This window comes from Bos javanicus, chromosome 25 (assembly GCF_032452875.1).
Source record: "Bos javanicus breed banteng chromosome 25, ARS-OSU_banteng_1.0, whole genome shotgun sequence".
NCBI classification, from domain to species: domain Eukaryota; kingdom Metazoa; phylum Chordata; class Mammalia; order Artiodactyla; family Bovidae; genus Bos; species Bos javanicus.
Window position 1 is genome coordinate 40924846 of NC_083892.1, and position 9846 is coordinate 40934691.

The following is a 9846-nucleotide window of genomic DNA, read 5'->3' on the forward strand; positions in this document are numbered from 1 at the left end:
ACCCCATGTACTGAAGCCTACCAGGCTACCAGGCTCCTCCGCCCATGGGATTTTCTAGGCAAGAGTACTGCAGTGGGTGAGAGGGACACAATTTAGCCCATACCAGAATTTATTAAAAATTACAGAGTAAGCTGGCTTAAAATGCTATTTCCTGTTATGTATCTATTAGAATGATTAAAGCAAATTTTTAAAACGTTACAATACTCCATGCTGGCCAGGATACAGAGCAGATAGAAGTCCCCTGCATTGCTGGTGGGAATGCAAAATGGCTCGACTGCTTTGAAAACCAGTTTGGCGGTTTCTTTAAAAGTTAAACACGAATCTACCATACAACCCAGCAAACTCCACTGCTAGATATTCACCTAAGAAAAATGAAGGCTCATATTTGTCCAAAAACCTGTCTGCGAGTGTCTTTTTGTGGCTTTACTCATCATTGCCCCAAACTGGGATCGACCCCCACACCTTTGACGGGCAGGTGAACAGACAAACTGGGGCTCAGTTCCTCATGCTGGAATGCGAGTCAGCGATGAAAGGACCAACGCATCTCCAGCCACACAGACGACCTCAGGTGCTTCATGCTGAGCTAAAGAAGCCTGCGGTGTGAGTCCATTCAGATGACACTCTGAAAAGGCAAGGCTAAAGCGACAGGCACTGTGTGGAGTCTGGGGTCAGAAGAGGGGCGGCTGCGAAGGGCCATGAGGAAGTGCCGGGGGCATTGGAATTGTTCTGTATCTTGAGTGTTGGAGGTGGTTACCTGACCAAATGCACTTGTTAAAGCTCCCAAAACTCTACTCTTGAAAGGAGGCATTTTGTCTTACATATAAATTATACCTCCATTAAAAAAAAAAACTTTTAAAATGTAATTTCCCTGCAGCCAAGATCTTGCTAGTTATGAAGAAGTGGTGCACAATGGAGATGAAATCGTTTATCCAGAGGACCTGCATTCGGAGGTGCTCAATTGATGTTTTTCCACAAGGCCAGAGATTCCCAATGTATCCCCTGAAATGGGGGCCCACAGAGAGGGCCTGGGTGCCCCTTTGATAAGATTAAAGGGTCTCTGGTCAGAGAAGAATGGGACACAGTTTTAAATGTTTAATTACAGGCAGACTTCTCAGAGCCTTTGCCAGGATAAAGCTGTTGTGAATTGTAGAGAATTTCCCCATGAATTCCCCAGGCTTAGCCCCAGGGGGTGTTGGTAAATGTTTGTTTGAACTGAATAGATGTTCAGGGGCCCAGGAGCCAGAATCTCACACTGAAAAAGCCTTCTTGGGCTGGTGAGCAGAGCAGCATGGCTGCTGGGTGGGTGTGAGGGACTCAGGCTTAGGAGCAGGGCGGGGGTCTCAGCTGACTGGACCTGGAGATGAGATTAGGACCTCCCTTCCTAATGGGTTGTGGGGAGGAGCAGATTCAGAATGGGAGCAGGGCCCCTCTTGGGGAGCTGGAAGGTGTTGAAACCAGACAGGGCGCTGGTTGCACATCATCGTGAATGCACTGAATCCCACACAAGTGTGCCCTTTAACAAGGGTGGTTTTATCTTCCGTAGGTTCACCTCAATTAAAAGAAAAAAGAGTTCTTGCGTTAGCAACCTACACTTTTACTCACCCTCTCTGAAATAGCTACATGTTACTTCCTCATTCGGGCTTCCCTGGTGGCTCAGCTGGTAAAGAATCTGCCTGCAATGCAGGAGACCGAGGTTCCATCCTGGGTTGGGAAGATCCCCTGGAGAAGGGCATGGCAACCCACTCCAGTATTCTTGCCTGGAGAATCCCACGGACAGAGGAGCCTGGCAGGCTACAGTCCGTGGAGCTGCGGAGTCAGACAGGACGGAGCAGCTATCACTTTCACATATTTACCTCCTCATTTACATACAGGGTAGCAGAGGCTCAGAGAAGTTGACCAGCTAGCCAAAGACACGAGCTGTTGAAGTGACAGAGTTGGAACGGGAAGCAAGTTTGGGGCTCCAGAGGCAGAGCCCCAGTACACCCCAGTGACCTCCTTCACTGGAAGGGCACCCACTGAGGGATCTGCGAGCAGACCAGCTCCGGCCTGGAGATGCCTGGCTTCAGTCCACTGTAACTGTCATCTGCCCCTCTTCTGGTCCCCGCGCTTCTTCAAGCTGCTGGACCCCAGCTGATCATCTTTCCCTACAGCAACATCGTTGACTGAGGCCCACCTTCAGGACCCCTGTGCAAAGGATTTAGTGTTCTCCCTTGGGCTCGCCACAGTTTCCATGTTTTAATCATGTTGTCCCTACCACGACTATTTCTGCTTTCATAACCTGTGTTGCAAAAGAAAGAAGATAGAAGTAACTGTGGATTGGTCCAGAAAATGTCAACTGCCCCTGTAAGAGCAGCTGGGAGATTCTGATAACTTCTGGGTGCTGAATTCTTATGAACATCAAGAGGGTAGAGGCAGGGGAGGATAGAGGTATCAGAATTGCAAATTCAACTCACCATCTTTGCAGGTGACAAGGAAATTCAGGAGAATGGACACACGAACCTCCCTGAATGATCTGAGCTCCTGCACCCTCAGCCCCACCCCAATCTCACCGCCGTATTTCTATTTCAGACATCTTGTGGGTGGTGGAGCAATGCAGGTGTGGTCGGAACCAGCTGGACGCTGAAGCAATTACAAAGCAGTGGTGTGACCATGGCAGGTCTCCCAGTCTCTCTGAGCTTGTTTCCTTATCTGTATAAGTCTTGACATAATGACCCCTGCCTGCTATGACGGTTACATGTAAAGGGAGAGCTGGTGTGTGCCCAGTGCTTGCCCCTAGCAGCATTTCTGCTGGGAGAGCAGCTGGGAAGCCCTGCGGTGGTCCTGATGTGGATGATGGTGCCTTAAGGAGGTGGGGGGAAGAGGACGACCGAGAGAGATTTAGGAACAGGTGGACAGAATGGAGAGGGTGGGCTGATGGCGGGAGAAGGGGAGAGAGGGGTCGCAGTGATGCCTGATTTCGAGGTTGGCATTTGAGCAGTGATGGTGCTGCTGTTTGCAGAGGAGAGCAGTTTGGAGAACAAACTTTGTGAACTTGGCTTTCTGTGTGCAGAGTGACGGTTGTATGTTTGCATCTGGGACTCAGGGAAAGGGGAGCAGCCTGGAGATGTGAGCGTTAGAAATGTTGTAAGTGGGTGCTGTCACCCCAGGGGTCCACCCAGCCCAGTCCGTGCACCTCCCCTTACACCTTAATCCTGGCAAACCCTCTCTGCCGCCTTCTGCTTTACCCCTCCTGGCCACTGGAGTGACCAGGAGAGGTCAGATGCCACGGAGATGACATTTCATTCCGGGGGCAGCAGGAACCCACAAAGGGAAGGAAGAGGGGACACTGGTCTGGCTTGAGAAGCTAAAAGAGCAAAACCCAGGTCCCCCAAATCCACATGCTCAGGGCTACCCCGGGCGTACAGACAGGAAGGTCGGAGACCCCTGGGAAGAAGGCCACTGGCTGAGCCCGGATGACCTATGCAATATCTGAAAGGACAAGCCTCCTCATGGAATTAGAATGGCCTGTTCTCTGGAAGGAGCCTGTGAGATGTCAAACCTCCTGCCACCTGGTGGCCTCTGTCGCCAACAAGACACTCTTAGCAAGGGGGCTCCCCCTGCTTGCTCACCTCCGGGTTGAGGAGCTTGCTCCCTGTGCTTGGGTCGCCCACACAGACTTCCTGCATCTCCTCCCCAGGAAACCCCACTAGCCGGCTCCTGTTTGCAGAGCGGCTCTTCTTCCTGTCCATCCCTCCCGTCCTGCAACGAAGCCTCAGAACCACCACCGTAATAATCACAGATGTTCCCAGTGCGACCATCTCGTTCGCACTTTCGGTCTGTACCTCGTACACGATGCCTGGACGCTGGTGAGGTCCCGGGACAGGGTCCACGCCGCAGGCAGGTGGGGGCGGTTCAGAGTCCTCCCACAGCCTCGGTCCAAGCGCCAGTCCCCACCGCACCTGCTGGTTGTCTTCCAGTTGCTGGAACAGTGCATCTCCCCTGCCGCCTTCCCGAGTCACGTTTGCTGCGTTATCTTAAAGGGCCAGCCTTTCCAACAAAATGAGTGCAGCGCCGTGTGGGTGACGTGAGAGGTTCTCAGGTGTAATGCTGAGCCTCCCTGACTGTCCTGTGTGTAAGGCAAGCATGGAACGCAGCTCTGCTACCTTGCAGGGCTTAGTCTCAACCACATCCCTGATGTACAAGTGAAAAAAACCTGAAACTCGAGAGCAGTACCAGGGACTCTGGAGCTGAAGCCATGGCCACAGCCCCCAGCGCAGAGCAGGGTGGCCACACCAAGGAGGATGCCCACCCAGGCACCCCCCATGCGCTGGCTGAGGGAGGAGGCGGCTCCGCACGGGGCCGTTGAAGGGCAGCTTGACGCCACAAGTTTGGTCAAGAGGATTAACAGTTCCAAAATGCGTCTATGGTGAGCCCAGGTTTGCATGTGTTGGTGATTTAGGAAAGACACATTTGCAGCTTCTAATGCACGGGCCACTCCACAGCCTCACGGTGAAGACCTCCACCCCTGAGATCCACCAGCTCTCTTTCTTGGCCAATAAGACAGGGTGTTGAAAGACCAGAAGTTTCTGCTGTCCTTTCATACCACCCCAGGGACAACTTAGGGGCGGTACCCAAACCCCATGCCTCTACCACCATGCTTCCGTCTCTAATCCCCCACTGTCGCTCCACAAAAGCACCAGGATCTTCTCTAGTCATGACTTGCCAACTGCCTAAGCTTCCCCTCGTGTGTCACTTGGAATGAGAGGCACCAGCCAGTGTTTCTTTCTCTCTCAGGTTAAGTCTGGAGGTAGGATGTAAGAACAACACTGGGGGACAGCGCTGCTCCCCGAGGACTCAGGCTCCTTCTGGCCTCCTCCTCTGTCCTCTGTAGGGTGTGGCCTTTGCCCTCATGCCCCCAGGATGGTTGCTAGAGTTCCACCCATCATATTCTAATTCCGGGCAGCAGGATTGAGTAAGCGAAGAAGAAGAGAGGCAAGAGGGACAAACCAATTATCCTTTATGATAAAGAGTTGTGGAAGCAGCCACTTCTGCTCTTATCCCATTGGTCAGAACTTAGTCACGAAGCCATATATCACAGCAAAGGAGGCTGGGAAACAGAGTATGTTGGGAGCTGTGGCCAGTTAGAAGTTGGGTTCTATTATCATGGAAGAAAGAGAGCAGCTGAAAGGGGCAGTCAGCAATTTTTGCCCTTCCCAGGAAATATGGAGCCAGGACAGGAAAGCAGAAGGCATCCTTCCCCACTGTGGCCCCAGCACTTCCCCCCCAGGCGAGGGAAGTGGGCAGTTTCCAGTGCCCACACAGCAGATCTGCAGGAAGCAGGTAGCAGAGCCCCGGAGGATAAAGGGGACTCACTTCCCCACCTCCACACACTCCGACACTCCTCCAGACAGGAAAACATGGCTTTGAGGAAACCCCTAGCACGTCCAGTGTTCTTGCCTGGAGAATCCCATGGATGGAGAAGCCTGGTAGGCTGCAGTCCATGGGGTCGCACAGAGTTGGACACGACCGAAGCGATGCAGCAACAGCAACACTAGCATGTCTTCCTTGATGGCAGGCGTTACGAGGAGGCGGCCAGGCCACAGCACACTGTGTGCCGTTTGCACAACACTTGTGGGGTGCCCAGCACATGCCAGGCACACACGAGGGCAAAGATGCCCCGCCTGCCACTAGGGCCGTGAGACCATGACATCACCTCCACCTCCAGGCCCCACGTGCCTGACCCACACCGACTCCTGCCACCAGGGGGCGTGGTCAATCCCCAGGACTCCAAACGGGGGCCCCAGCTCACACGGGATGCTGTTCTATTTTTTTGTTTTTTCTCCTGTCTTGATGAGAAGAATGACTGATGCTTATGTCCTAAAGCAAATGGAACCTCAGCTTTTGGATTTCCAGTTTACACGTCTGGTTTCATGCACCCTGACAACTCTGTCTTGTTCCCCAAGAGTTACCAATGTTTTCCTCTCTGCAATGTTGGGATGTTGAGAGGCACCAGAGAACACAGTGGGAGATGGGTAGGTCATGGCAGTGGGAGCGCATTCTTGTGTTTCCCTGGGAGCCCATGACTGCAGGGACCAGTGTCACTCTGGAGGCTGGCCAGGGCCTGTGGGGCAAGACGGTTAATTGTGTATCAAACTGGCCTGGCCCACGGATCCAGATGTCTGGTCAAATGCCAATCTCAGTATCACAAGGGAGGTATTTTTTTAGATGAGATTAACTTTTAAATTGGTAAGTAGACTTTGAGTAAAGCAGATGAGCCTTCTTAATGTGGGTGGGCCTTGTCCAATCAGCTGAAAGCAGACAGATTAAAAACACTGAGGTCCCCGGAGGGGACCTCTGAAGAGGGAATTCGGCTCCAGATGCCCTTCACACTCCAGGCTGAAGCATCGACTAGCCCCCCCTGGGCCTCCAGCCAGCCCTGCAGACTTGCAGGCTCCCACAACCACATGAGCCAATTTCTTCCAGTAGATCTCAGTCTCTCTCTTTCCCTCCCTGTTTTGTGTAGACTCCCATCCACACACACTTACACATTCACAGATGTACACACACACTCCCCTCTGGTTCTCTTTCTCTGGAGAACCTCAGCTAGTACGTGGGTGTTGGAGACACGTTCTCTCCTGCCTCTTGCCAGGAGCTGTTCAGGTAAGAAGTCCCTGACCTGGGGATGAGACCCTAGTGTTCCAGCCCCTAGAGTCTCCCCTTCTGGGAGAAGGTGCTCCCAGAGCAGGAACCGCAGAGTGGGGTGATCCAGGGAAGAGCACCCATGAGTGGGAATGGCCCCCAAAGGCTTGAGGTCTCTGGGAAGGGATCTGATGCTCCCTAGACAGCCCTCTCCTAAAGGTGGTTGGTGAGGCAGCCACCGGACCTATGCATGGGGCTGCAGGAAGCATACATGGGCCGGGCTGCCCCTGAAGTGTCCCTGGCAGAGTTCCCGTCTCTCAAGTCCAGCTTTGGGGCAGAGATACCCCGGGACCCAAGACATTCTCTCCACCTGCTCTGCCTGCTGCCATCTTTACTTTGGTCTTCGTGGCCTCTTGGTGCTGCCGCCCTGGCTCTTGCAGGGGTGGCTGGGAGGCAGTGGGCTGTGACGTCGGCCTCCGCTGTCCGTAGACCCTGGGCGGGGGAGGGGGAAAGACTTCATTATTTTTTGTATTTGAAATATAACATTATTCTGATTCTAAATGAAAAGGAATGGGAATGACAGTAACAAACAAGATTCTACCTCTCGATATTGTCAAGTGACTATCAGTTCAGTTCAGTCGCTCAGTCATGTCCGACTCTTTGCGACCCCACGAATCGCAGCACTCCAGGCCTCCCTGTCTACAGTTGTCTTATATTTGAAACTCAAGGCAGAAACAACGTGCTCCAAAACACCTAAACCACAGGTCCCGAAACGAAGGTAGGGCGTGGGAGACTGTAGAGCAGGGTCAGAGCCCTGCTCGGCGGCTGGCTGGCCCCTGCCGGGGCTGGACGCCTGACCCTGGCCTCAGTCTCTTGCCAGACTCAGCCCAAGACCCGCGTGGACTTCTCTCCCCCTCCAGCCCTGCCCACACCCCAGACAACCTCTGGGCCCTGTGGACTTCACCTCCCGGACCTGGGGCCTCGTTTCCGAATCTGTCCTGGCCTCTGCTCCTCCCATAACCCAGGCCTGTCCCCAGAGCCTCTTCAGCCAAATTCTCCACTATGGTGAACTCACGCCATTAGGACAAGCGAATCCTTGTGGACTGTTTCCCATCCCTCACATTTCAAGAAACGTGGTTTAAATCCACTGTGAACAGCTGGCTGTTACTCAGCCTGCTCTGATCTGGGAGCTTTTGGCTCCAAGGCTGTGGCCAGTAAACACCTTTGACCCCATTTCCCCCAGAACACTTAAAAGGAAGGGCATAAAACGAGAGGTTGTTAATCTCTTCTGAATCACTAACATAACGGTACAGTGAGAGGGGCCAGGGTTGGCCACAAGGAAGAACTTCGTGCGTAGGCCCAGCAGCTCCTGCTGGTCTCTAAGCTGAATGTTGATTTATCCACATCCTTACAGACAGCCTGGCTGTGTGTTGGGTCAGTGGTGAGAAAAGAGTGCCAGGATGTCAGAGGGAGTTTCCTGTTCCCAGAAAGGATTCAGGTCACACGGGCCTCACGAGCCGGCACGAGGATGACAAGAACTCGAGTGCTAACGTGCCTTCAACCATCACTGGGACTGCTCAGACACCCAGACACGTGGCTGTTCTTGCTCAAGATATAAAAACAAAACAATAAAGGAAGGAGGAGAGGAAGAAGTGGAGGGCCATTAGCACAGCAATAAATACGTGTCTTGTGTTATTATGGTTATACGCAGAAAATGCATTATAGTGAACTCGTAATTTCATGATAGGACTAGTAAATGTGGACAATTACAAATATTCTGGGAAGAGGTCTGGCTAGAAGTTAAATAAAACAAACCTGCTTTTGAGTGAGTGAAGGAATAAGGATGCATGATTTGGGGCAGGTTCTAGCTATTTAGTTGCTAAGTCGTGTTGGAATCTTTGCGACCCCATGGACTGTAGCCCGCCAGGCTCCTCTGTCCATGGGATTTCCCAGGCAAGAATACTGGCATGGGCTGCCATTCCCTTCTCCAGGGGATCTTTCTGACCCAGGGATCAAACCCATGTCTTCTGCTTGGCAGGCAAATTCTTTACCGCTGCCACGTGGGAGTAGTCCATGTAAGTAGTCAGTGGCCAAAGACACTGAGATGAGATGAGTCATGGGAAAGCTACGTGCAGAAGGCACATGTTCAGCCCCTTCCAGAAGGGAATGTGCAATGAACACTCATGTCTGAGAAGCATGGGGGCCGCTGTCACAGCCTCCTCAGCTGAAGGGGTGTGTGGTATTGGTCAAGTCTGAGTTGCAAGTGCATTCTGTACACCACCTCAGGTGAGGAGAAGTACGGTGGACTCTCATATCTAAAGTACACACGCATGTGGCAAAAGGTCATGTGTGTGGTCCACGTGCAATGCTGAGCCTCCTCAGGAGAGGGGAGGTGTCACGAATGGTCAAGTCTGACTTCCCTGCACTGCTGTCAGAGCGCCACAGTTGACAGGAGTTACCTGTGAGGTACATGTACATACTGTATGGCCTCCTCAAAGAGGAGACACCTGGTGACTGGTCACGACAAAGGGACATGTACACTGATTATCACAGACTAGCACTTTGGTATCAGACAGCCCTGAAGTAAATATGCACGCTGTAACAGACTCCTCAGGTGAGGGACACATGATGACTGGTCATATTTGAGGGATATGTGCCCTGCTGCCACAGCCTCCACAGGTGAAGGGGCCTTGGTGTTAGTCCATCTGAGGCAAATGTACATGCTCTGTCAGCCTCAAGTGAGGAGACATGCTGTGACTCATCATTTGTGAGGAAAATGTACAATTCTGCCAAAGTTCCCTCAGGTGAGGAGAAGTGTGGGGACTGGTCAGGTCTGAAATAAATGTGTGTATGTCACAGCCTCCTCAGGTGAGGAGATCTGTGATACTGGTCTGACTAAGGTAAATGTGCAAGTTCTCTCCGCCTCCTCAAGTGAGGAGACACGTGCTGACTGGTCACGCGTGGAGAACACGTGCAATTCTCTCACAGCCTCCTCAGGTGAGGAGACATGTGGTGTCTGGTTAGCTCTGAGGTAAATGAATGCGCATGCTGTAACAGACTTCCTGGGTGAAGAAGCCTTTTACATCCATCAGGTCTGAGGTAAACGCGCACACCGTCACAGCCTCCTTAAACGAGGAGAGACGCAGTGACTCATCGTATGTGAGCTGTGTGCAGTGCTGCAACAGCCTTGTTAGGTGAGGACTCTTTCGATATGGGCCGCGTCTGAGG